The sequence below is a fragment of the Marmota marmota genome, unplaced genomic scaffold (assembly GCF_001458135.2).
Source record: "Marmota marmota marmota unplaced genomic scaffold, marMar, whole genome shotgun sequence".
Classification (NCBI taxonomy): Eukaryota; Metazoa; Chordata; class Mammalia; order Rodentia; family Sciuridae; genus Marmota; species Marmota marmota.
Window position 1 is genome coordinate 41073089 of NW_026000093.1, and position 24816 is coordinate 41097904.

General features: G+C 35.3%; 1 long non-coding RNA gene and 1 other non-coding gene across 2 annotated transcripts; one reads left to right on the forward strand and one right to left on the reverse strand.

Moving 5' to 3' along the window:
* Positions 1 to 378: 378 nt before the first annotated feature.
* Positions 379 to 18216, reverse strand: LOC125610538. The gene is made up of 6 exons (XR_007340523.1): positions 18168 to 18216; positions 17032 to 17087; positions 15326 to 15404; positions 7028 to 7170; positions 1289 to 1479; positions 379 to 1156 (listed from the first exon to the last, which is right to left on the reverse strand). It is a non-coding gene; the product is annotated as an uncharacterized LOC125610538 (long non-coding RNA).
* LOC125610595 lies at positions 16633 to 16740 on the forward strand. The gene has a single exon (XR_007340600.1). It is a non-coding gene; the product is annotated as a U6 spliceosomal RNA (small nuclear RNA).
* Positions 18217 to 24816: the final 6600 nt, after the last annotated feature.

Consider the following 24816-nt stretch of genomic DNA (forward strand, 5'->3'; position numbering starts at 1 on the left):
TGGAAGGAACAAGATTTCAGGGGGCAGCTACCCCGACTGGAAATAGGGAATGCATTCCTGCCATCTCTATTTCTTTGTGTTCCTATCTCCAATCCAAAATGCCAGAAAGTACATTCTGATGGAATAAGATTTACACTGCTAAAGGTAAAAGAGAAAGAATGCCCCCCACTTCAGCTTCTTCTGGGGAAAGAGAAGGAGGGATTCCACAAATATTACACATAAGGGGATTCTGCCCCATATTCTATAAGGTTTTACTATTAACAACCAGAAAAAACAAAGACCCATACCAGGAGACACCTAATCCAGTCTTAGGTGGCTTTTGAGCTTATCTGGTCATCTGTCAATCCAGTTGTCTTACTTAAATAAATAGAACCCAGCCATAGGTGTTTGTACAGTTGAATTATTTATCATACACACACACACACACACACACACAGTAAGTCCTACATGTTAACCCCTCCACTGCCTGACATGCTCAGCCCTGAACTATTAGTCCTCTTTCCTATTTTCATGTCTCATTACTGCACTCCTGACCACCAAGTGTAAAATTAATTCAAAGGGATTTGGGAAGGAGGAAAGAGAATATGGGGTTGAGTCAAAAGATACCACATATGGCTCCTCTGGACTTTACTGCACCTGTGTTCTTAGAACTTTAACGTGCAATCCCCCATGTATCCTGGGCACTGAGAGCAAACAGTGCCATTGCTTGCAACTAATGAAATGTGTACCTCATTGCTTAGCAACCCCATGCTGTTTATGTGACTAACTCCAGGCCTAGACATATATGAGTATAACTTGGACTCTCTGGAGAATGTAACTGAGTCACAATTCTACTTTTATGAGATCAGGGAAGAATAAAAACATTATTTACCTACGTGGTTGCCCGCAGTTCCTGAAATGAAGCAGAACTCTAGGACCTTCAGGTGAGATGACTCAGAAGATGGAGGAGAGATAATGAGGATGAATGAGGGCAGCAAGTTTCAAGAACAGGCTGGAAATAAATCCTATTAACATCATCCTTGTGAAGAGATCTGAGCGTCTCTGCCATCCTGGCTCCCAGTATAGGTCTGAGATGATCCGTAGTCAGCAGATTCTAAGTTAGACACAAACAGTGCCTTACCATTGTTCTGAAATGGAGTTTATGCTTCGAAGTTTCCTGGAAAGAATGCAATACTTACACTTTATGGATAAGATTAAATGCAAATTTTCAAAACATTTAGCTAATACATACCCAACTATTTACAGATATACCATATTGCTATGACTTAAATAAGCCCATAAAATTCACCTGTAGACCACTGGAATCTGCCATCTTCCCTCCACAGGTTAGTCCCCAGAGTCATGATCTGTCTCTCCCCTGTGCTGACGCCTTCTTGCCGCAATGTCAGAGGAAGCACAATCCAAGAAACAGTCAAATGACAGTTCTGCCACCAGGTAGTAGTATGCCATAAGCAACTCTCCAAATCCCAGATTCCTTACCTATGAAAAAGGTAAAATAATAGCACTTTATAGGGCTGTCCTGGAAATGTAATGAGATTCTGTAAATAAGCACGAGTCCCTGCCTGGGGCACAAGAAACCCTCAACACATTGTAACTATTTCTTGTGAGGTTGGAATCCTAGCTCCACCACTTACCCCCTGTTGACCTTGTCTAAACTATTTGACCTGAGCTTCCATTTCCTCCTCTGTACAAGAGTTAAAGAACGCGTATCTTACAATATTCTTGAGAATATTAAATAAGATAATATATGTAAAAGAGTCTGGCACAGAATGGATATCAATTCATATTCGTTTACTAGCGGGAACAATTTGGGCACTTCTACCCATTGTTCCCTGTCATGCAGACTAAGCTAACACGTCACGGATAGTTAGGTTTATCTGGGATTTTCTTCCAAAAAAGACAAATTTCTCTAAGTTATTAAGATTTTTATAAGCAACTTTAGGAGAGAGATTATTTCTTAATATAGCTTGATGTCCCAAGGCCTGGCCCACAATAGACAAAACCGAATTAAAAGAAATTCTCCTCTGTTCCCAACTATCTGCCCCGTTCTACCTCCGCTCAACAGCCTTGCTCCCCTCCTTATACTGTCTCTTGAGAATCTTATTTTTTGAAAGCACAATATTGACAACAAAGATTACATTCCAAAAATTATGGATCATGTCCTTTCTTAATCTCTTAATGATTAGAATTAAGGGAACATTAAAAAACCTCTTTCTTTAAATTAGTTAAGAAGCTATTTAAACCATTATGTAATATTAGAGTTTGGGGTAGGGGAGTTCATGCACTCCAAAAACACAAATCAATACATAGGAAAGAAGTGTTAGAAATTTAATCAATATAATATTAAATGTACATAGTTTATAAATAAATTCTATATAGTAGGGGTCCATGAGTAAAAACTTTGGTAGGGTTATACCTTACACAATTTAAAAAATGGTCAGATTCTATAGCACACACCCGTAATTCCGGCTACTCAGGAGGTTGAGGCAAGAGGATCTTAAGTTTCCAGCCTCAGTAATTTAACAAGACCTGTCTCAAAATAAAAAGGGCTGGAGGGGCTGGGGCTGTAGCTCAGTGGCAGAGTGCTTGCTCAGCATATGTGAGGCACTGGGTTCGATCCTGAGCACCATATAAAAATAAACACATAAAATAAAGGTATGTTGTCCATCTACAACTACAAAAAATTTTTTAAAAGGGTGGGGGGGCTGGAGATGCAGCTCAGTGGTAAAAAGCATTCCCAGGTTTAATTTTCAGTACCACAAAAAAAGTATTTGGAGACCATTAACTTCAATCATGTATTCAATGTCAAAATTTGCCTTTTTTTTTTTTTTTTTTTTGTACTAGGTATTGAACCTAGGGACTTTACCACTAAGCTACATCCCTAACCTTTTTTTTTTTTTAATCGAAACAGGGCTTCACTCAGTTGCTTAGAGCTTTACTAAATTACTGAGGCTGCCCCTGAATTTACAATCCTCCTGCTCCACCCTCCAGAGTCGCTGGGATTACAGGGGTGTGCCATTGCCCACAGCTCCATTATTCTTATATCCAAAAATTATCATGACATTTTAAACTTTATTACTTGGAATGTATAGAGTTACCCATATAAAAACCACATACACAGACTTTTTTATATTTTGTTTTAGTTGTCAATGGACCTTTATTTTATTTACTTATATGTGGTACTGAGAGTCAAACTCATGTCTCACACATGCTAGGCAAGTACTCTACCACTGAGCTATAACCCACATCCAATTTTGCAGATTTTAAAGGCCCGATACTATTACTGAGCTTATTAGATAAGTGGGGGGAGGAGAGATGGAAGGAACAAGAAGAGGAGAGGAGAGAAGACAAGACCAAGGGATTAAAATTCCCAAAATCTCAAGATAATAATTTAACCATGGCATGTATCCTAACATTTCAATGATGAAAACATCAAGTGTGAAATACACCTAACACCCATTTTTTGTTAGTCAATGTGAACAATACACAAAAACCTTGCCCTGAAATTAAGTTAACCAAAACCAGTTTCCCCTGCAGTAATACAAATCTCATTGGAGCCCAGGTGTCTGATATGTGGCTGTCTTCACCTGTTGGCCTTCTTGACTTTGACCCTACACATTCCTTGGCCATCTGCCCAGAGGCTGTTTGTAATTGATCTGTCCTGCTGCCCTCTCCTTGTCCATTCTTTAAAGTGGTGTTAAGTCATGACAGACAGCCTCAAGGCTGCCCCAGGCTTGTGTTAGGAAGTAGAAGATTAATTCAAATTGCCTAAACAATGAGTTACACAAGACCTTCTTCTTAGTGGAATGTTTTTCATTAGGTATTTTTAAAAATTTCCTCCACTTGATTATTGACACTTCTCATTCACCTGTCTAGCCCTACAGGGACGTATTTAAGTGCAGTGTCTACTGTCTACAATCGCCTAGACTATGGCAGATAGCTTCACTCCTATGGACAGTTCTCGCTCTAACATTCAGGGTGCTCAAGACCCATTAAAGCTGGTTCTAGACACACTAATCATCTGGAAGTATTTGCTTTCTGTTAGCTAAATAACCATTCTTAGTAAAACAAGCCATTAATGAGTCAACCCAGGCTTAATTGTTTGGGCAAATCATAACTGGCTAAATAGCTTCTCAGAGTTGTGACCCAAGGATTCAGTGCCAAGGTGAAGGAGATGGTTTTTCTTCTCTGTGGCTTTAGGGACAAAGTTTTAGCCAGCTGGAATATGAAATGAACCAGTAATAGAAACAAAATTTAAAATATTTTTCAATACAAATTCAATTTTTGATTTAAATGAAATTTCAAATTGTCTGCTATTACCATGAGGTTCTTATGATTCTTCAACACCTCATTATGGCTATTTTTAAGGACCTTTCATGTTTTCTCCTCTCCAGCCTCTTACATCTGGAGCTCCACTCTTCCAGGATGTTTTTCTCTCCTCTGACACCCTGAATCCTGAGTCATCTGGTCCACCTATCCAAACTTACCCACCATCAATCAACATCTAATTTATTTCTCCAAAGCTTTCACTGGTGTTTGTAGCCCATATTGAACCCTCTCCCCTCCTTTGTAACAGGCCCATGAAAACCCCAGTCAATGTATGCTACTTCGTGCTGTTCTCCAATGATACAGGGAAATCTTGGATGAGGTAAATAACTATGAGCACATTCCTTTTCACCATTCCACGAAAGCCCACATTCTGTATCATGCTAAGTATTTATGAAGTTACACTCAATCAGCACATCTGGAGCTTTGCCATTAAGGTTGCCTGTTTTGTGTTAATCAGAGACATGCTACCATGCCAGGAGGAACCTTCACAAGAAGGAAACACAATGTTTCTAAAAGGAAAACAGTTTTATTAATCAAAACCTTCCTATGTATTAATAATCGCTACCATTTATTAAACATTGTTAAGACAGAAAACTAAAAATGACCATGTTATAATGTCGGTTGCATTTATTTCAGATTGAATTTTCTGAGAAATACATTTCAGCTATACTGAATATCCCCTGTGCTCCCACTCCTATTACTTTCCCTCCCTAGCCACTAGCCACTACTATATGAACTTTAACTGACTATATTGTTTTATGTCCAGTGAACACACAAATATACACATACACATAATATGGTGATTTGTTACATTAGTAAGCACATCTTCCAGAATTCACACATTTAGTAAATCTATCCCTTTATTCTGAGCTAATCTGTGATTGGTAGAATTGACATTGGAACAGTTTCATGCTTAAGCTTTAAAAAAGACCAACTGCTTCTGCTTTTGTACTCCCTGGACCCCTGAAGCCAGTATCTGAGAAACTGGTCTGTGTGAAAACTCTTGATGTGTGGAGGCTACCTGGAAAGGGAGATGCCCTAAAACTGCATGGAGAAAAAGCGCTTATTCCCAAGTCCCTGTGGATCCCAGTTCAAGCTGACCTACCAGCCACCAAGTAAACAACAAGAGCAGGAGAATTGTCCAGTGGATTGAGCTTGGATGGTAGAATTGTAGCAAATAAAATATTTGTTCATTTAAGTCACTAAGTTCTTGGGTGGTTTGTTATGCAGCAAAAGACCATCAAAACATAGGCTCATAAACAAGGCATGGTAGTATTTTATGTGGGGTTTTGCTTCAATATGAGTGGCATCAGTGCACATAACATTCTGAAACTTCTTTTTAGCTTTATTAATATCAAAACCATATATCTAGCTCATTCATTTTAATGACTAAATAGTCATCCATTGCATAAGTAACTCAACTTGTTTTAAAAATTGGCTTGTTTCCAAGTTTTCTCTATGGCAAACCAAGAAGTAAAGGAAAATCTGATGTAGATTTTAATAAGCTTTTATGAGAAAGCTTCTCTAAGTTTACATACCCTAATGTTACTAAAGATTTTTCCTGCACCAAGCACTGTATCACTAAAACAAATTTTAGGTAGCTAGTAATATACAAATTTTTAGGTAGCCAAATTATACATATTAATTAAAGAGTATAAGAGAAACACAGGCTAAAGGTCATATAGCAAGTTACAGAAATAGGATTTAGACAGGTTTATCTGACTCCAGAGCTCACATTCCCAATCTCTATCTGCTCAGTGTAGTAGCTTCCATGGAGTTATGTTTATTGCTTTTCCCCAGCAAAATTATAAATCTTTCAAGAGCTTAAAAGATATTATTTATAATATTCATAATAGCCATCACTTATGAAGTATTTACTGTGTGCCAAATATTGTAAGTAATGTTTGAAGTACTATATTTAATTCCATTTAATGCCCACACAATCTGATGACAAAGGTAATATTTCCATTTTACAAATGAGGAAACTGAGGCAAGAAAAGTTTAAATAACTTCTGCAGAATCATACAGATAGTCAATGGCTAAGCCAAGGGCAAAATCAAGTTTCATGGGACTTGAAGCTTATACAAACAGGGATAGGGAAGCTGTCTTGAAAAAAAATTTCTTAATCCTAAAATACAAAATTAGGTAAGAAAGTGAATATTCAGAATGAACTCAGAAAATCAGGACTTCTTACTTAAACTTCAGCTATGCAAGTCCCTTTCTTCTAAGAGGGCTTTGGACAATTCTCTTAAAATGCTTACTTAGAAAAGACTTAAGCTTTTAAAAAGACCAGCTGCTTCTGCTTTTGTACTTCCTGGACCTGGACCCCTGAAGCCAATATCTGAGAAACTGGTCAGTGTGAAAACTCTACATGTGTGGAGGCTACCTGGAAAGGGAGATGTCCCAAAACTGCATGGAGAAAAAGAGCTTATTCCCGAGTAAGGGACCTTGAGGCTGAAGCAGCATTAGCTGGTAGTAAATCTACCTCCTGGGCAGAAATGGGATTTAAGCCATGTGGACTCTTCTCCAAAGCCATATCTCAGGTGCCATATGGGGTTCCTATCATTTAGGGGGCCTGGCAGAGTGCTCAACCCACATCAGTGAGCCATGCCCTTATACACTGCCCACCTTATCCACTCTCCCTGAGGTCACACAGTTAATTTTCTTCATAATATCTACTCCAACGTACAGATCTTACCTGTGTGTCCGTGTGTTTATTGTCTGCTTCCCCCACTAGCACATATACTTTGTGAGACCAGGGACCATGTCCATCTTTGATCCTTGCTGTGCTCTCAACATCCAGAATAGTGCCCAGGGCTAGTTCATAGTATCAGTGGATATCTATTCAATAAAGTAACAAATATTAGCTGAATAAATAAGTTAAAATATTTTTTAAGATAGATCAAAACCTAGAGAATTTATACATATTTTTAAAGTTTATAGGATTTGGAACAACAAACTTGTATAATTTTAAAAACAAATGTACATTTTTAACAGATCATGCATTATATTAAGTTTGTTCTTTTACCAAAATATTCAATATTTCACACTCCAAATTCAATCTATAGTTCTTTTATTTATTGGGGGAGGCAATGCATTTAATTATAGATTTAAAGGTTAGAAAACAATACATTTCTTCCACCAAAGATCAGTGTAAATATGTAAACAAGAGTTCTTATCCTTTTCTAAAGTTGTGGTCTAAAATATTCAAGAACTTTCCTTATATTGCTTATTAAAAAGATTTAGGGAAGATGAGGATCATGCTTTCAGAAGTGCGGGACTTCTATAGATATAATTATACACTCACTCAGAACAAATGGAAAAGGATGAAGGTCAGAACCAATAAGCACTAAGAAAAGGGACGATGACCTTTTTTGTCCTTAAATACCATAGGTCCACTAATGCAGCCATAGACGGAATGAGATTTGTGGGGAAGTGCCATCAGACTATGGATCCATGTTAAAAGTTTATTATGTTTAAAAACCTGAACTGTTATTAAGTGTGTGCCTCTCTCTATACCTGGGCTACTGATCAATACATAATAAATGCTACTTCTGCTTTGATAGAAGAAGAAGAGGAGGAGGAGGAATTATATTTATAACATAGTAACCCAAAAGTCACAATACACATTCTTTAGAAATCCATAGACAGCAGTAGCTTTTTTTTTCCAATGATTGCTTCATTTTTACATTTTCATAAATGTAAATTTTCCCCCACACGGATAATTTATCTTAACTTGAGAAATCATTGGGAAATCAAAAAAGGAGAAATGTTTCTTTCTGGACTATGAATCATATCAAAGAATTGCATTAACTCTGTTTTATATTTTCCACACTGGTTTATTTGAAAGACTATTTCATTTTTTATCCTCATTTCACATTTAACAAACATGATTAAAATTCAAAATAACAACTTTGTTTTCTTAAAGTTACATAATTGTTATTGAGGGAAAACACAGACTACATAAAATTATTGTCTGAGATAAATATTTGAGGTTAAAATATCTTTTGTTTTCTTTTCTTCCTTTAAGTATGGCAAAGAAAAATCCTCAAAATAACCATAATTAATGTTTCATTTGGTGATGGTTCACTTCCCTGTTGACTCTCCAAGCATCTTTCTCAGAACAGAGAAGCAAGTCTCTGTTTCTGTTTATTTTGGTTAACAAGATTTCCAAATCTTCATTCAACCCTCTGATGAGTTTTAAGAGCACACTTCCAGTATTGACTTATTTATATTGTTGTCAATATATGGAGCTAATGGGAAGAAAAAAAAAATGTTAGATGCCTTACTCTTTTTTTTTTAGTTGTCAATGGACCTTTATTATTTATTTGTTTTATTTATTTATTTAATATGTGGTACTGAGAATTGAACCCAGTGCCTCACACATGCTAGGTAAGCACTCTACCATGGAGCTACAACTCCAGCCAAGATGCCTTACTCTTAACACCAAAATTAACTCCAGCAGAATCTGAGACTTAAAAGGGGAAAAAAAAGAAATCACAAAAGTACAAAAAGATAATCTAGGGGACTTTTACTTCTTAAAATAGTAGATTACATAATCCAACCAACTATTCTGCTGAAAACAAGGCAAAGTATTCTTAAACATACACCTACCACAGGACTCAACTACAACTATTCAACTCCTAGCTATTTACCCAAAAGAAATTAAAATGTATGCCCACTCACAAATGTTCATAGTGATTTGATTTATAAGAGCCAAAAACTGGAAACCCAAATACCCATTTTGAGATGAACAGATAAACAATTTGAGGATACATCTATACAACGTGATACTACTATTTAACAGGAGTGAATTATTGATATATGCAACAACATAGATGAATCTTAAGATAATTACTTTGAATGAAAGAAGCCACACAAAACAGAGTAAAGGCTATTTGCTTTTATTACATAAATTTCTAGAAAATGCAGACCAGTTCATTGTAACAAAAAGTAAATCAGTGGGTACTAGAGGTTGGGGAGTTAGGATGACTCAGAGAGTAGGGAAAGAAGAGATTACCAAGGTCCATGAAGACACTCTGGAGGGTAATGGATATGTTCACTATTTTAATTGTGATAATTGTTTCATGGCTAAATACATATGCAATACAATTGCAATTCCCACTTTTAGAGAAAGTCCAAACTATGTGTACAAAGACATAAACAAGAATAAATCCATGTTAAATATGTGTCAAAACTCAACAAATTATACATTTTAATTATGTACAGTTTACCATATATGGACTACACTTTAATAATTACCTCAACGAAGTTTACAACAATAACTTCAATCCAAACCTCAACATAATAAGTTTACTTGAAAGAATTAGAGAGCCCCAGAAGGCAGTGAAGAATGACACATCAAGATCAAGGAGAAGAAGAGCTAAACCTGGTATTTGGGGGTCATCTCTCCCTTTAGGAAGCTCTTTAAATGTTTATTTTAAAAAGAAAAAAATACTGAAAATGAGTGGGCAAGCTATTCCAACTTAAAATATTTGAAAAAGAACTCAGAGAAAGAAATGTACTGAATGAAAAATAAAAATAAGAACAGAAATTAATGAATCTGGAAACAATAATTACTACCATAATGAACAAAACGAAATGTTGAATTAAAAAAAGAGAGAGAGAGAGACAGACTGGCAAGATTTATCAAGAAAAAAGAAATCGTAAAAACACAAATGAAAGAGGAGACGTAAATACAAAGGAAATATACATATTAAAAAAGGAAACTATATACACCTATACATTTGAAAATGACAACTTCAGAAAAATATTACTTACCAAACTAATTAAAGAGAATTTTTTTAAAAAAACTTAATAAACCCAAAACCACTCAAGTGTTTTAGTAATTAAAAATTAGCTAGCACAATTGCCCATACCTGTAATCCTGGATACTCGGGAGGCTGAGGCACAAGGATCGCAAGCTTGAGGACTGCATGGGCAACTTTGGAAGACCCTATCTCAAAATAAAAAATAAAAGGGGATGGGAATGTAGCTCAATGGTAGAGTGCCCTTGGGTTCACTCTCTAGTATCAAAAACAAAAGAAACAAACAAAACTACTTCTTTCTACATATACACACATAAACACACACACAGGCAATGCACAAGTAGGCACATATGTGCTACAGACCCCAAATCTAAATGGTTTCACAGAAAAGTTCCAGCAAATACCCAAAGAAAAGCTCAATCTCATGTTCCACAATGTAGAAAAATAAGACATTCTTATTTATTTAACAAAGCTAATAGTTCATTAATGAAGCTAATATAACATTATATCACAATTAAATAAAGATATGAAAAAGGAAATTTATAGGCCACTCTCACTTCTGAACATAAAAAGTGTGTCAGTGAAAGTCAAAACTAAAGGAAGTCTTTCTTAAAATCTGAGTGTGAAAACTTGTTACTGCTGGTTGTCACTGCAACTCTTTGACATGGAATCACTTTGGAAAGAAGGAAACTGATGATTAGAATATCTAGCAAATATGGTATCTCTGATTCAAACCCACACTTTGTTTACTCCTACATCCATGTCCTTAACCAATATGTAATATTGTCTCCCCAGACACTCAGTGCATTGTTTTAAACCTCCACTTTTCTCCAAAAGGATAGGCATTTATTCCACATGATTCTCAGAATTCAATGTAATCTCTGTAATGCCAAAAAATAATAATAATAAATAAAAGAAATAAAGTCACATTTTTAAAAAAATCTGAGTGTGTTAAAAACCTCAACAAAAGGGAAGGGCGGGGAAGGGAGGGGGCAAGGGAGTAGGAAAGATGGTGGAATGAGATGGACATCATTACCCCAAGTACATATATGAAGACATGAATGGTGTGAGAATGCTTTGTGTACAGTGACTTGAGAAATTGTGCTTCATGTGTGTAATAAAAAATGAATTGCATTCTGCCATCATGAATAACAAATTAGAATAAATAAATATTTTTTTTTTAAAAGCAAAAGTTAAAAAAAATATGTCTTGCAAAAAAGGCTACTAACATCAAAAGATTCTTTATCCATCAAATATTTCCGGACTACCTACTGAATGTTAGAATACCAGGTAGACTAATACTAAAGCCAGGTTTATAAAATGAAAACTATTAGCTTTGGAATGAATAATGTAATTAATTTAGTTATTATAGCATTTCCTAATCCCCAACCGAATTATATAAATCTAAATTTTATGAACTGACCAGGAAACAATTAGTTATCACTGAACCTGAATTAGTTATCATTATCTTTAGTGGGTGTAAGAAAATCCCAATTACAGCAGTTTAACTAAATAAGGGCTTTCTTTTTCTCACATAACTAAAAATACACTGCTTGAGAAACCAAGAGTGAAGCTGTAGCTTCATGAAGTCATCAAGGAAGGGAAGAAACTGGATTTAAGTAAAGAAATTAAAAGACTTCTAAAAGACCATGCCAAGTTGATAGGAATGGAGGGAAGGACAAAGAGAAGAACTCTGCATAATTCTGGTCAAAATAACATGACTGTCTAATAATTTCTTGTTGTTTGACATGGAAGTGATTTGCTTCCAGGTGAATCAATTTCCTCATAGTCTATTTAATGTCCCAGATGTTTCTCTCATGCCTCCCTTCCCAGTCTCCTTTTCCCTTCATGTTATCAGAGTATCTGTCACTCTAACATGCATCAGCTCAAGTTTTAGCCAGGGCAAAGGGCAAAAATCTTATTGCTCAGAATTGTGTCATATTCCATACCTGGCTATAGGAGAGATTTGTGAATTCTAGTATTTCACCTTTAACCATCATGATTTATAAAGATAAGGAAGAAGGAAACTGAAATAGATACTAAATGAGACTCATTCAGCATCTTCCACACTGCCTTCATAATTGTCTGAAGATTAACTGAATAAAAAAAAAAACTTCAACCAAACCATTTTTATCCTAGGAATACAAATATAGTATATTAGAAAAAAATAGTGTAACTTACCTCATAAAAGTAAGGCAAATAAAGTTATGTGATTCCTTCAATAGCTACAGAAAATGCTTTTGAGATAATATAAACCCATTCATAGTAAAATAATAATAGAAAGAAATATCCTTAATCTAAGAATAAAAATCAACAACATTTCTAAAAGTAACATCATATTTCATGGTAATTTCTAGTTACATTCTCATTAAAGTAGAAAAGGTATAGTATGCACACTATTCCTGATTCTATCAGGTGTTATACTGGAAGAAAGACCTTGCTAGTGTAGTGAAACAAGAAAAAGTATTATAAAGTTTGTAAATCAATTCCAAACTGTCATTATTGATAGATGATGTAATTATCAACATACAAAAATCCAAGAGAATTTACAAACCATTAAGGTTCAGCAAGTTATTGGGATACTAGATTGAAATACAAAAATCAATCACTTTCTATACACCAGAACAAAATAAGCAGCAATAGCAAAATTTTAATATCATATTTTTCACAAATAATAAATACTAGATGTGACTGAGAACCAAACCTACAATGTATATGCAATACATTGTGGAAAAAATCATAGTACGGTATCAAAGACAGTATGGAAGCCCTGAATAAGTAAGCAGAGAAGCATCCGTTGTTCATAGATAGGAAGCCTCAATCTCATCAAGAGATCATCTTCCAAAATGAATCCATAAAGGCAGTGCAAATCCAATCAAAATACAAAAATATTCTTTATACACTTTGACAACTTGATTCTATAATTCATATGGAAAACCAAAAAGCCAAAAATAGTCAAAACCTGAAGAAGAACATATTTAGATCCTGAGCTGTGATTAATACAGAATAGAATTGGTGGAGGGCTAACCAAGTCTGTCAATGAGACTTGGTTACCAGAGATCCCACTATAACAACAAGGGTTAGGGTTTACAATTTTTAAAAACTTAATAATATATCAGAGCTAGTACTAAAAATCATGGGGATAGAAGCAACTAGTCAATAAGTGGCTTGGACTAAGTACTTATTATAAAACAGTAAAAATTAGATCCTTATTAAATAGCATCTATAAAAAATTTGAGATGAAACAAATCAGAAAAGCAAACATTAAAATTTTAAGACAAAAATATAGAAAATTATATTTGTGACCATAGCTAGGGAAGGATTTTGAAATATACCAAAAGGAAAAACAGAATTTTAAAACCTTCATACATCAAGATACTTTTAACAAAAAGAAAATACAAATCACTTGAAAGAAGTATTTGACTTGCAACTGGCAAAAGATTGGTATTTAGAATATATAAAGAATTCATAGCAGCTTGGCATAGTGGTGCACACCTGCAATCCAAGCTACTTGAGAGGATGAAGCGGGAGGAACATAAACTCAAGGCCAGCCTGGGCAACTTTGCAAAACCTTGCCTCAAAATAAAAAATAAAAAGGGATGTAGCTCAAGGATAAAGCACCATTGCCACTAGGTTCAATTCCCAGCACGAAAGAAAGACATAAAGAAAAGAAGGAATAGAGGGAGGAAGGAAGGAAGGGGAAAAAAGGAATTTATACCAAAAAATAAAAAGGAAAAGGTCCAAGGTTTAAAGTGAAACAATTCTCTGAGACAAAAGTCTGAACAGCCAATAAAAAAATAAAAATATGACAGTATATTCAATTCTTCTTGAAGTTAAGATAATGCAAAATAAAGTAACACTGAAATACAATTTCACTCCCATATACATTAGCGAAACCACTACAGCCTGCAAAATATTGGTATGAAAAAATTATGAATAAATACATGTGCATTGATAAGATAAAAAGAGGCATAGCAATGATAAGTACAGACTTCAGGATAGTCATGTTTTCTAGAAATGGTGTCAGGGTGGGTTTTATTGTATTTGTTAGATTTTATTTCTTTTTAAAAATATTTTTAGTTATAGATGGACACAATACCTTTATTTTGTTTATTTAGTATTTTTTTTAATGTGGTACTGGTGATCGAATCCAGTGCCTCATGCATGCCACGCAAGTGCTCTATCAACTGAGCCACAACCCCAGTCCCAGATTTTCTTAATGAAAAATTATCTGAAGCAAACACAGCAAGGTATTAGGATCCTGAAAAGCTGTGTGGTATGTACACAGGTTGTAAAGGAGAGAGAGAGAGAGAGTTTTACCTCTACTCTCTTAGGGATTTCCTACTGGGCCTTAGAATTAAACTGACATGAGAAGGATCAACGGGAGAAAAGTACACAAGTGTATTTAGTAGGAGTTCTACATGGCACAGGAGCCCTCACAAGGAAATGAGAACTCACCGGCACAGTGAGAGTTGAACACTGATGTACCTGACTGGATGAGGGGTGGGTGAGGGGTGACAAGGCAAAGGGGCTTGAGCTAATGTGGTTAATTGGGTAGAGAAGTGACAAGGTAGATAAGGGTTAAACAAGATTTGTTTGCATGGATTTCTTCTCTCATCTCAACTTTCTGTCCTTGAATGACAAGAATAATACTTTCCTTCTGGTTACAGGGAGGACATCTTTTACAAGGGAATTTTTATCTCCTGTTTTTAGGAAACAAAAGGAAGGTCAAAGAGACCTTGTTACACTTACTATTTTTTATGTGCCCTTAATTCAAAATGGTCAATGTGCTACAGCAATATATTTTGAGATGATATGGTCTTAATTTTATTAGCAGTTATAGTGATACCATACTTTATGCTTTTTTTTTTTTTGATACTGGAGATTTAACCCAGGTGTACTTTACCACTGAGCCTCATCCACAGCTGTTTTTATTCTGAGACAGGGTCTCACTAAGTTACTTAGGGCCTCCCTAAGCTACTGAGGCTGCCTTAAACTTGCAATCCTCTTGTCTTAGCCTCCTGAGCCACTGAGATTACAGGTGTGCACCACAGCACTTGGCACTATACACTTTTTTATATGTTTAAAGGATTCCATAGTCTTAAAAGGAGAAAAAAAATGCAGGCATAGATACTCAATATTTGTCTGGTGACAGGATTAGTGTTAGGGATATGGACAGTGACCCAAATGATCTAGTCCTTAATAAATGAGGATGCATAAATGAATACCTTCAACCAAGAAGCATGGATGACAGCAACAAAGAGGGCTATCAGACATCTTCCTCCAGGTGCATGAGCTTCACAGGGCCTGGATGGAAGGAGAAGGCAGCCTGGTTTCAGCTTTAAATTTAAATACCATTCTTTTTTATTATTATTATTATTTATATAAGTTTCCCCAGTCCAGTTAATTGTCAAAGTTCTTTTCATAGGCGTTAGTTAATCAACTCTGCTCACTCAAGACCCAAACAGAGAGATCTCTGTTGACCAAGAATTTTGCTCATAGCCATGGGGCATGGCAGTGCTTCTAAAACCGCGGTTGATGGCGCAGCAGCCTGATATTTCCAACCTGAGTCAGCGGTTAAGGGACATCCTGTGGCAATGCTGCAAGAAAAAGGAAATTGGATTCTGTTCTTGTGGATTAATTTCCAAGGGAGACACGGAAATCCTCTCTGAGAGAGAATGAATCTGAGCCAATCTAATCATCAAACACAGCCATTCTCAGCAGAGGCCAATGTAGCTCCAAGACCCAGCAGGAGAGCTCCTTTACAGCAGAGCACCCCCCCAAATCTGAATTTGGTATTGCCTAGCAACATCTTGCCAAGACATGTTTATGCTTCTAGTATTTTAGCTACATTATAAATGGTATCCCCATACATCAGTTTAAATTGCATTTCTTATTTACTGGGGTGGAAGATACCAATACTGATCTATTCGGAAAATCCTGGAACAAAGAATGACCTCATCAGCAAAGTAGTTTTAAGCTTTTCTTGCAATGCTTTATGGGTGTGTCCAGCTAGCAGGGCAATGACAGCCAAAGAGACAAAAGAATTATAGCATCTCAAGTAAGTAGAGATGTTGCACTATCCAGAGAAAACGACCATTCATCAAAGGTGTAATGAATTTCAGGATCATTAACATTGTTTTACTCAAGATTTGGGAAAGACTTAGGCACAACCCTTAGTCTAAAGAAAATATCAGCTCAAAGGACCAATCATTACAACATGGTTTCAGCCTCTGAGATCTGGGGGGAGGGGAGATTAATGTGAGCCATTTTAAGAAAATCAATAATTAAATAACTGCAAATTTGGATTTCTCAATATGATTTAAAACCTTTGGAGATGGGCTTTTAGAAGATATTCAAGGGAAGAGAATTAGGGACAAGAGAGCGGGAGAGAGAGGGATATGGATAAGAACTCGCCCTAGACAAGAAGAGTTGGCCAGGCTTGTCATCAAAAAATTGGAATCTGGTGTAGAAAACAGAATCCAAGAAAACACACAAGCATATAATGGTTTTGGGAGGTGATAAGATCTTTTTTGTGCTCACTTCAGCAGCACATGTACTAAAATTGGAACGATACAGAGAAGATTAGCATGGTCTCTGTGCAAGGATGATATGCAAATTCAAAAAAGCATTCCATATATTCTTTTTAAATCTTCAAATTCACTCTTACCAAATTTTTTAGGGTGATTAAAATATATTAAATAAAGAATGAGTAACCAAAAAAGTCAATAATTCTGTGTAGCTGTATAATCTGAAACTAGAATCTATATAAAAGAGCAAAAGACCACGAACAAGTCAATACAAATTTTAAATCAAACAAGTAAATTTTCCACTCATATTTGTCAAGACTTATTTAAAAGTTATGTTAAAGAGAGTGTGAGATTTCTTGAAGGTTAGGCTAACAAACGAATATATGAAAATACAAAATGCAAACCTTGTCCATGCGACGGTGGAAACTTGAAACATACAAAGGTGGTACCGCATTCCAATCTGGAGGAAAGGATAAATTTGTTCAACAAATATTATTAGAACAAGTAATTACCAAAGCATTAAAAAATAGACTCTTGGGCTGGGAAGATAGCTCAGTTGGTACAGTGCTTGCCTTGCACGCACAAGGCCCTGGGTTCAATCCCCAGCACCACTAAATAAATAAATAAATATAGACTTCTCTATCTCGCATCACCTGCAAAAATAAATTCCAGGTCAATTATGTGAGCTGGGCATTGTGGTGCATGCCTGTAATCCCAGCAACTTAGGAGGCTGAGGCAGGAGGCTCACAAATCAAGGCCCTAAGCAACTAAATGAAACCCTTTCTCAAAATAAAAAAGGCTGGAGATGAGGCTCAGTGGTAAAGAGCCCCTGGGTTCAATCATCAGTACTAAAAATATATAAATAAATGAAGAACTAAACATGAAGGATAAAATTTGTATAAGAAATTATAGACTCTCTTTATCATTTCACAGCAAGAGAGAATTTCTTCAAATAAAAACATACAAAGAAAAATTACATACTCTTTAAAAAAGATAAATTTGGCCATATTAAAATTTAAGACTTTAACAAATAAAAAAGACTGGAAGAAGATATAATCCCTATATTATTAACCAAATTAAATGTTAAGTATTTAAAGTCAACTAAATATTTAAAATCTTATATGTCAATAAGAAAAAGGGAGGAAAGCAAAAAGATAGACAACACAAATAAGCAGATCCTTCAGAGAAGAGAAAATCCACATGGCTTATTAAACATATTCAAACATACCTATCCTGTCTATTAATCTGGAAAATTTAAAAATAATATTTCCTTTGTCATCCAGATTGAAAATTTTAAAGCTGGTAAGTGCTAAGTGTTGGCAAACATGTTGAGAAACAAGAGTTGTCACATCTTGCTGGAGTATACCTACTTTACAGAACAATTTGGCAACATCTAATAAAGATGAAGATGCCCAGTCAATCTGCTTCTAATATGCACTAGTAGTTTTGGTGCAGCAATGTATGTAATAGCAGAATTGGAAACAACCTAAGTGTCCATCAACAAGAGAATGAGTGAATGAATTGCGGTTTATTAACCCACCGTCAAAATGAAAGAACTCGAGCTGCACGATCCAGATGAGTGAATCCTGAAAATATAATAATAAGTGAAAAAATCATTTGAAAACATATATCCATACTTGCTTATTTTTACATACAAAATTACCATGAAATTTTAAAATAAAAACAGATTTCTTTTATTTTCTTTTTAAAGACCTGTAAAAATGGGCAAAATGTTAAAACAGGATTACAGCATTACCCTGATGTCAAAGCACAGGGAAAAGAATAATCTCCCCTCAAAAAATGGTGCTGGGGACACTGGATATCCACATGCATGAGAATAAAGTTGAACACTTACCTAACACCATATACAAAAAATACACGGAAGGTATCAAATGTAAGGTACCTAATATAAGTAAGGCCCAAATCATAAAACTCTAAGAATAAACAGGACAAAAATCTTGACAACATTGAATTTGGCAATGACTGCTTGAAAATGACACCAAAGGTTGAAAGAAAATAGAACAATTGTACTTCAGGAAATTTTTGAACTTTTATATGTTAAAAGATAATAGCGACAATAAAAAAGGTAGCCCTCAGAGTGGGAGAAAATATTTGCAATCATATAACTGATAAGGGATTAGGATCCAGAATATATAGAGAACTCCTAAAACTCAACACCAAAAAACCCAATAGGCAAAGGACTTGAATAAACATTTCTCCAAAGACAAATAAATAAGTGGCCAATAAGCACATGAAAAGATGTTCAACATCATTAATTATTAGGGAATGCAAATCAAAACTACAAAGAGATACCACTTCACATCCTTTAGGATGACTGCTACAAAAAAAAAAAAAATCAAAACACCAGAAAACAACAAGTGTTGGCAAGGATACAGAGAAACTGGTCTATTTATGTGTTATTCATAGGAATGTAAAATGGCACAGCTGCTGTGGAAAACAGTATAACAGTTCCTCAAGAAATTAAAAAATAAAACTACCACATGAGCAAGAAATTTCACTTCTGGTATATACCCAAAAGATTTAAAAAACAGAGTCATTTGTACTCCTGTGCTTATTAGCAACATTATTTACAATAGCTAAAACATGAAAGCAACACAAATATCTACCTACAGATGAATAGATAAGCAAAATGTAGTACATCGTGTTAGGTAAGGGTTCAACTTTATTCTCATATATACACAATGGATTATTATTTAGCCTTTAACAAGAAAGAAAAATTTGACACATGCTACAATATGAATAAATGAACCTTGAGAACATTATGCTAAGTGAAATAAGCCAGTTTTCTCTCTCTCTCTCTCTCTCTCTCTCTCTCTCTCTCTCTCTCTCTCTCTCACACACACACACACCATATAAATCCACTTATATGAGGTACTTAGAGAAGTCAAAACCATAAAGACAAATAGTTGAATGGTGGTTGCCAGAAGTTGAGAGGAGGGAGTAGTTATTGTTCAACAGATATAGAATTTGTTTGATAAGGTGCAAAGTGATATGGAGATGGGTAATGGTGATGGCTGCACAGACTATGAATGTATCTGATACCACTGAATTACAGACTTAAAAAAAGCATAAGATTGTAGAGGTTGGGTGCATTGCAACACAACAAAAAAAAATTGGGAAAGAAAACTTAAGGGAGATGGGCAACATGCTATGGTTAGTAGTCAGGAAGATCACTCTGAGAAGGTGATGACGGAGTGCAGACGTAAACCAGTCCATGAATCCAATGATGATTAGAAACATTTTCTTCTATATGAAGAAAACAACAAATTTTCTACAAACATAAAAGAAGACATGAATATCTGCAGAGACATTCCATATTCCTAAATTAGCACTATAAATAAATTATTTTTCTCAAAATTAATTGACAAAATAATCCTAAGACACATTTGAAACATAATTAAGAAAGAATAACCAATAATATATTGAAAAAGAATGGCACTACAGATAAGTTGCCTACTAAATGTTAGCAAATTTTATAAATCCATGGAAAATCCACTGTTCAAGAATAGACAAATTGATAGAAAAAAAAATTCAGAAGTATACCTATAGAAAATAGGTGACATTTCATATCAATGAGGGGAAAAATGGATCATTTAAGTGTTGTTGATACAATTGGACAATCATTTTCTTTTTCATTTTTTTTTTTTAGTTATAGGTGGACACAATACCTTTACTGTATTTTTATTTGGTGCTGAGGATTGAACCCAGTGCCTCATTCATGCTAGGCAAGCACTCTACCTCTGAGCCACAACCCAGCGCTGGGCAATCATCTTCTAAAACTTAGATTCCTAACTCATGCCTCACACCAAAATTACAAATAATAGAAAATAACCATCTTGGAATCTAGATATAAAAAAAAACTAGAATATCATCAGTTCTCAAAAACTATATAGCAAATGATCAATAAATTAATGAGACATAGAGCTCCTTACAAAAGAAATGAAAGAAGTTCTCTTGTATTTTACTATTTGTTTGATTCATCATTTGTCCATTTAAGCCAATTATATTGAGCACTTGCTTGGTGCCAGTATCATCCCAAAATGTAGTAATGATGGAAGGCTCAGCATGTCCTGAGATGTCAATCACGTTTCTCCACAGTAAGAGCTCTATCCAGGTGCAACTTGTGGGTAGATCCTCTTTTACTTACAAGGTATTCCACATCCTCTAAGTCTCAGTTATTTGTTCCCTGCATTTGCAGAGCCCACATGTCATCTGCTGGTATAGTATTATTAGAAAAGTGTGACTTTTCTATCTCATCGTCCTCAGGAGCACAAGCCCTTTCCCACCCTAGAATCAGAAAAAAAAAAAAAAAACAGGCTCAGAGATAGGGAAGCCCATGAGACTAAGGCACTCAGAGGAAAAGCAACATCCAGGTCAAAGCATGACTGTGGACCATGTGAAACTCTCCACCTGGGCCTCCAAGGCACTTCTTCGAGAGTCAGATGGGTCCTGCTGGTGCCTCAAGGCTGGCTTTCATCAAATACTGCAGCAGCTGGAAATTTCTCTTTATGGACACTTTCACAGGAATAAAATTAGCAACCCAAACATATATTTTCATCTCCTACTTATTAAATAAACATTGTTTTTGTGTTTTCAAAGCCATTTGACAGTCAAAAAAAATCCTTTAATAAAGTTCATGGAGGAGAATTGAAAAATTGATATTGGAGGTCTCCCAAAACAATCACAATAAAATAAGGAATGATTCATTCTATGTAAAAATCAGTTTATTAAACCTATATTCATCTCACAACAAAATTGGAAGTTAGTAATTAAGATGTCTGATTCAACAGATAATATCCATTAATTTTTAAAATGTTTGTTCACTTTTTATTTGATTTATAATTTAATACCCACCCATCCATCCTATCCATACAACCCATATGGAAAAAAAAAATGAGTGTAAAACGCTGGCAACATAAGAAAATAATACTCTTGGTCATATTGATAGCTCAAATGATTTGCCAATATTTATAGCTCTCATAATGGCAGCCTGTGATTTGAAATCTTACAAAAACAGGAAGCTTTGTGCCTTATGACATGCCTAGAATTCCTGATGAGATGAGAGAAAACTGTGATCTGTTGCTGCCGCCAGCAGGTTATTCTCACAAGATGGTATTTTCCCCTTTGCTTTTGCTTTTTGTTTCTTTTCTAACTTATCTACAGATATTTCTCAACCACCAAATTATTTAGCCAGGACAATTAATTAGATAAAATAACAAATGTCTTTCTCACGGGTATCCTCAGTAATGGTCACTTTTTCAAAATCTACAATACATACCCTTTCTTTTCTTTTAGAAAAATGACTCATCTTTTTCCACATTTTCTATTGAATATATTTATTAATAAGGCCTCAGTCCTTGCTTTTTTGAGATCATGTTCCTGGTAAATATATCTTAATATGAGAATAAGTGATCCTGGCATTAAACAACTGAGGCTCCCAGCCCATCACACTGATGATTGCTGCAAGATATTCCTTAAATCTTCATTCAGCATGTGAATCTAAGTCTGGTGCATGCAAGAGAGTTTTAAAGCCATGTCAACCTGAAATTAGATGCAACATCTACTTTGAATTAGCATTGTGATCTTGGAAGTATTTACATTTTCTAAGCCTGAAAAAGTTTCTTCCCCTGCAAGATGGGAATAATAATATAATATCATCTAAGTTTGGGGATTATCTAGAGGAATAATGAAACAATGCATATAAAGGTTTAATAAAATGTCTGACACATAGAAAGTAATTGATGAATGATTCATTATTACAATTATAAAAAAGTGCAAAATTTAAGTGACTTCCATATAATTCATCAGGATAGTTTTGACTAAAACCTCCAGATATGCTGATTCAAAGCCAAGGACTTGGACCATCATATTGCAATGATGCTGACTTTCTATTTACCTAATTAACATGAAAGCTCTGGTTTCCTTGGGATAAATACAAAATTGCTGCAAATATCACTTTTCAGCTACACTTCTGACATTAATATTCAGAATATTTAAGGAACTAAAAAATTCACACACACACACACACACACACACACACACACCAAATAACCCAACCAATAAATGGGCAAATGAACTAAACAGACATTTTTCAAAAGTAGAAATGCAAAAGGCCAACAGATAGATGAAAACATGTCCAACACCCTTAGCAATCAGGGAAATACAAATCAAAATTACACTGAGATTTCATCTCACTCCAGTTAGAATGACAGACATCGAGAATACGAATAATAAATATGGGCGAGGATGTTGGGAGGAAGGTAAACTCATGCATTGTTGGTGGAACTGCAAACTAGCACAGCTTTGGAAAACAGGATGAAGATTCCTCAAAAGACTGAGAATGAACCCACCATGTAACAAACTATCCCACTCCTTGATATTTATCCAAAAGAACTCACAGCATACTATAGTGATACAGGCACAATAATATTCACAGCAGCACAATTCACATTAGTCAAGTTATGGAACCAGCCTAGATGTCCATCAATAGAAGAATAGATAAAGAAAATGTGATTTATATGTATGTATATAAGGGCAATCCTGTACACACACACACACACACACACACACACATACTAGAGTTTTACTCAGCCATAAAGAATGAAATGTGTAATTTGCTGGTAAATTAATGGAACTGGAGAACATCATTCTGAGTGAAATAAACCGGACTCAGAAATTCAAGGTTGAACATTTCTTCTCATATGTAAAAACTAGAGAGAAATAAGGAATTTATTTTTAATAAAGAAGATCTTATGAATATGGAAGGGAGAACAGAGGAGTAGAAGAAAGGGCTCAAGTGGGAGGGAGGAAGAACAGAAAATGGGAGGAACTGTGGAATGAAATTGGCCAAAATATATTATGTGCGTGTGGGAATACATCACCATGAATCACACTTTTATGTATAACTATAATGCGCCAATTAAAAAATAAATCATTAGGCAGGCACAGTGACATAGACCTGTAATCCCAGCTACTCAGATGGCTGAGGCAGAAGATCATAAGTTCAAAATCAGCCTCAGCCGTTTAACGAGGCCCTAAGCGACTTAGCCAAAACTTGTCTCCAAAAAAAAAAAAAATTAATTTAAAAAAAAATGTGGCTCAGTAGTAAACCACTCTGGGGTTTAATCCCCAGTATCAAAATAAATAAATAGATAATCAGAAGGAAGACAAACAGCGTATATGAAGGGGATAGGGAAAGGAGGAAAAGAGGGAAGGGAGCATACTGGGACTTAAATGGAGCAAATCACATTATATACATTTGTGAATATGTCAAAATGAGCCCCACAACTATGTATAACTATAGTGCACTAATAAAGAGCAAAAAATTAGTTAAAAAGTGATGTCCTTTATAAGCCCAGAACTATACAAATCAGCAGATCTACTGGATATCCCTACAACAGCTAACAATTTTCTTCCCATTGGATGACAAAAGTGGTATTTATTTTTCTTTTTTCCTTTTTCTTTCTTTCTTTTTTTTTTTTTTTTTTGGTACTTAGGATTAAGTACCAACTTAGGGAGTTTTACCAATGAGCAACAACCACAACTCTTTTACTTTTTTCTTTTCAGACAGCATCTTGCTTAGTTGCTTCGGGCCTCACTAAGTTGCTGAGTCTGGCCTTGAACCTGCAATACTCCTGCCGCAGACTCCCAAGTCACTGGGATTACAGGTTTGCTGAACTGTGACTGGCAAAAGTCATGTTTTCATGGTACCATTTCTTATAAAAAGTAAGTACATGAGATTTCTGTCTCAGTTCTGAAATATTCTACTTTTGCTGAGCTTTAGGGAAATAAAGCAGTTGTGCATTACTTGTTTCTGTCAACTGACATCATAAAATGTGTTCATGGTGGAAAATAACCAGAGGGACACTCCCAGTGCAATTAGTAAGAATGATTCCTAGTCTAGGTTAAGGTCTAGTCAAAAATCATAAATCCTCTTTGTTTGAGATTGATTGGTACTGATTTCTCTAACATCTCACTGACGAAGTGTCCATGCAGTGTAAGACAGTACACTGTGAATTTCTCATCTAGCCTTGTTGCTAAAGATTTGTTGATTCAGGAGTTGGGAAGACCAGCAATGGCAAAGAAAGTCCACTTTACTTACAGAGAGAGGGGGTGAAGTGTTTGTACATCAATAATAATCTCACACAGGTACCTTGAAAACATTATCC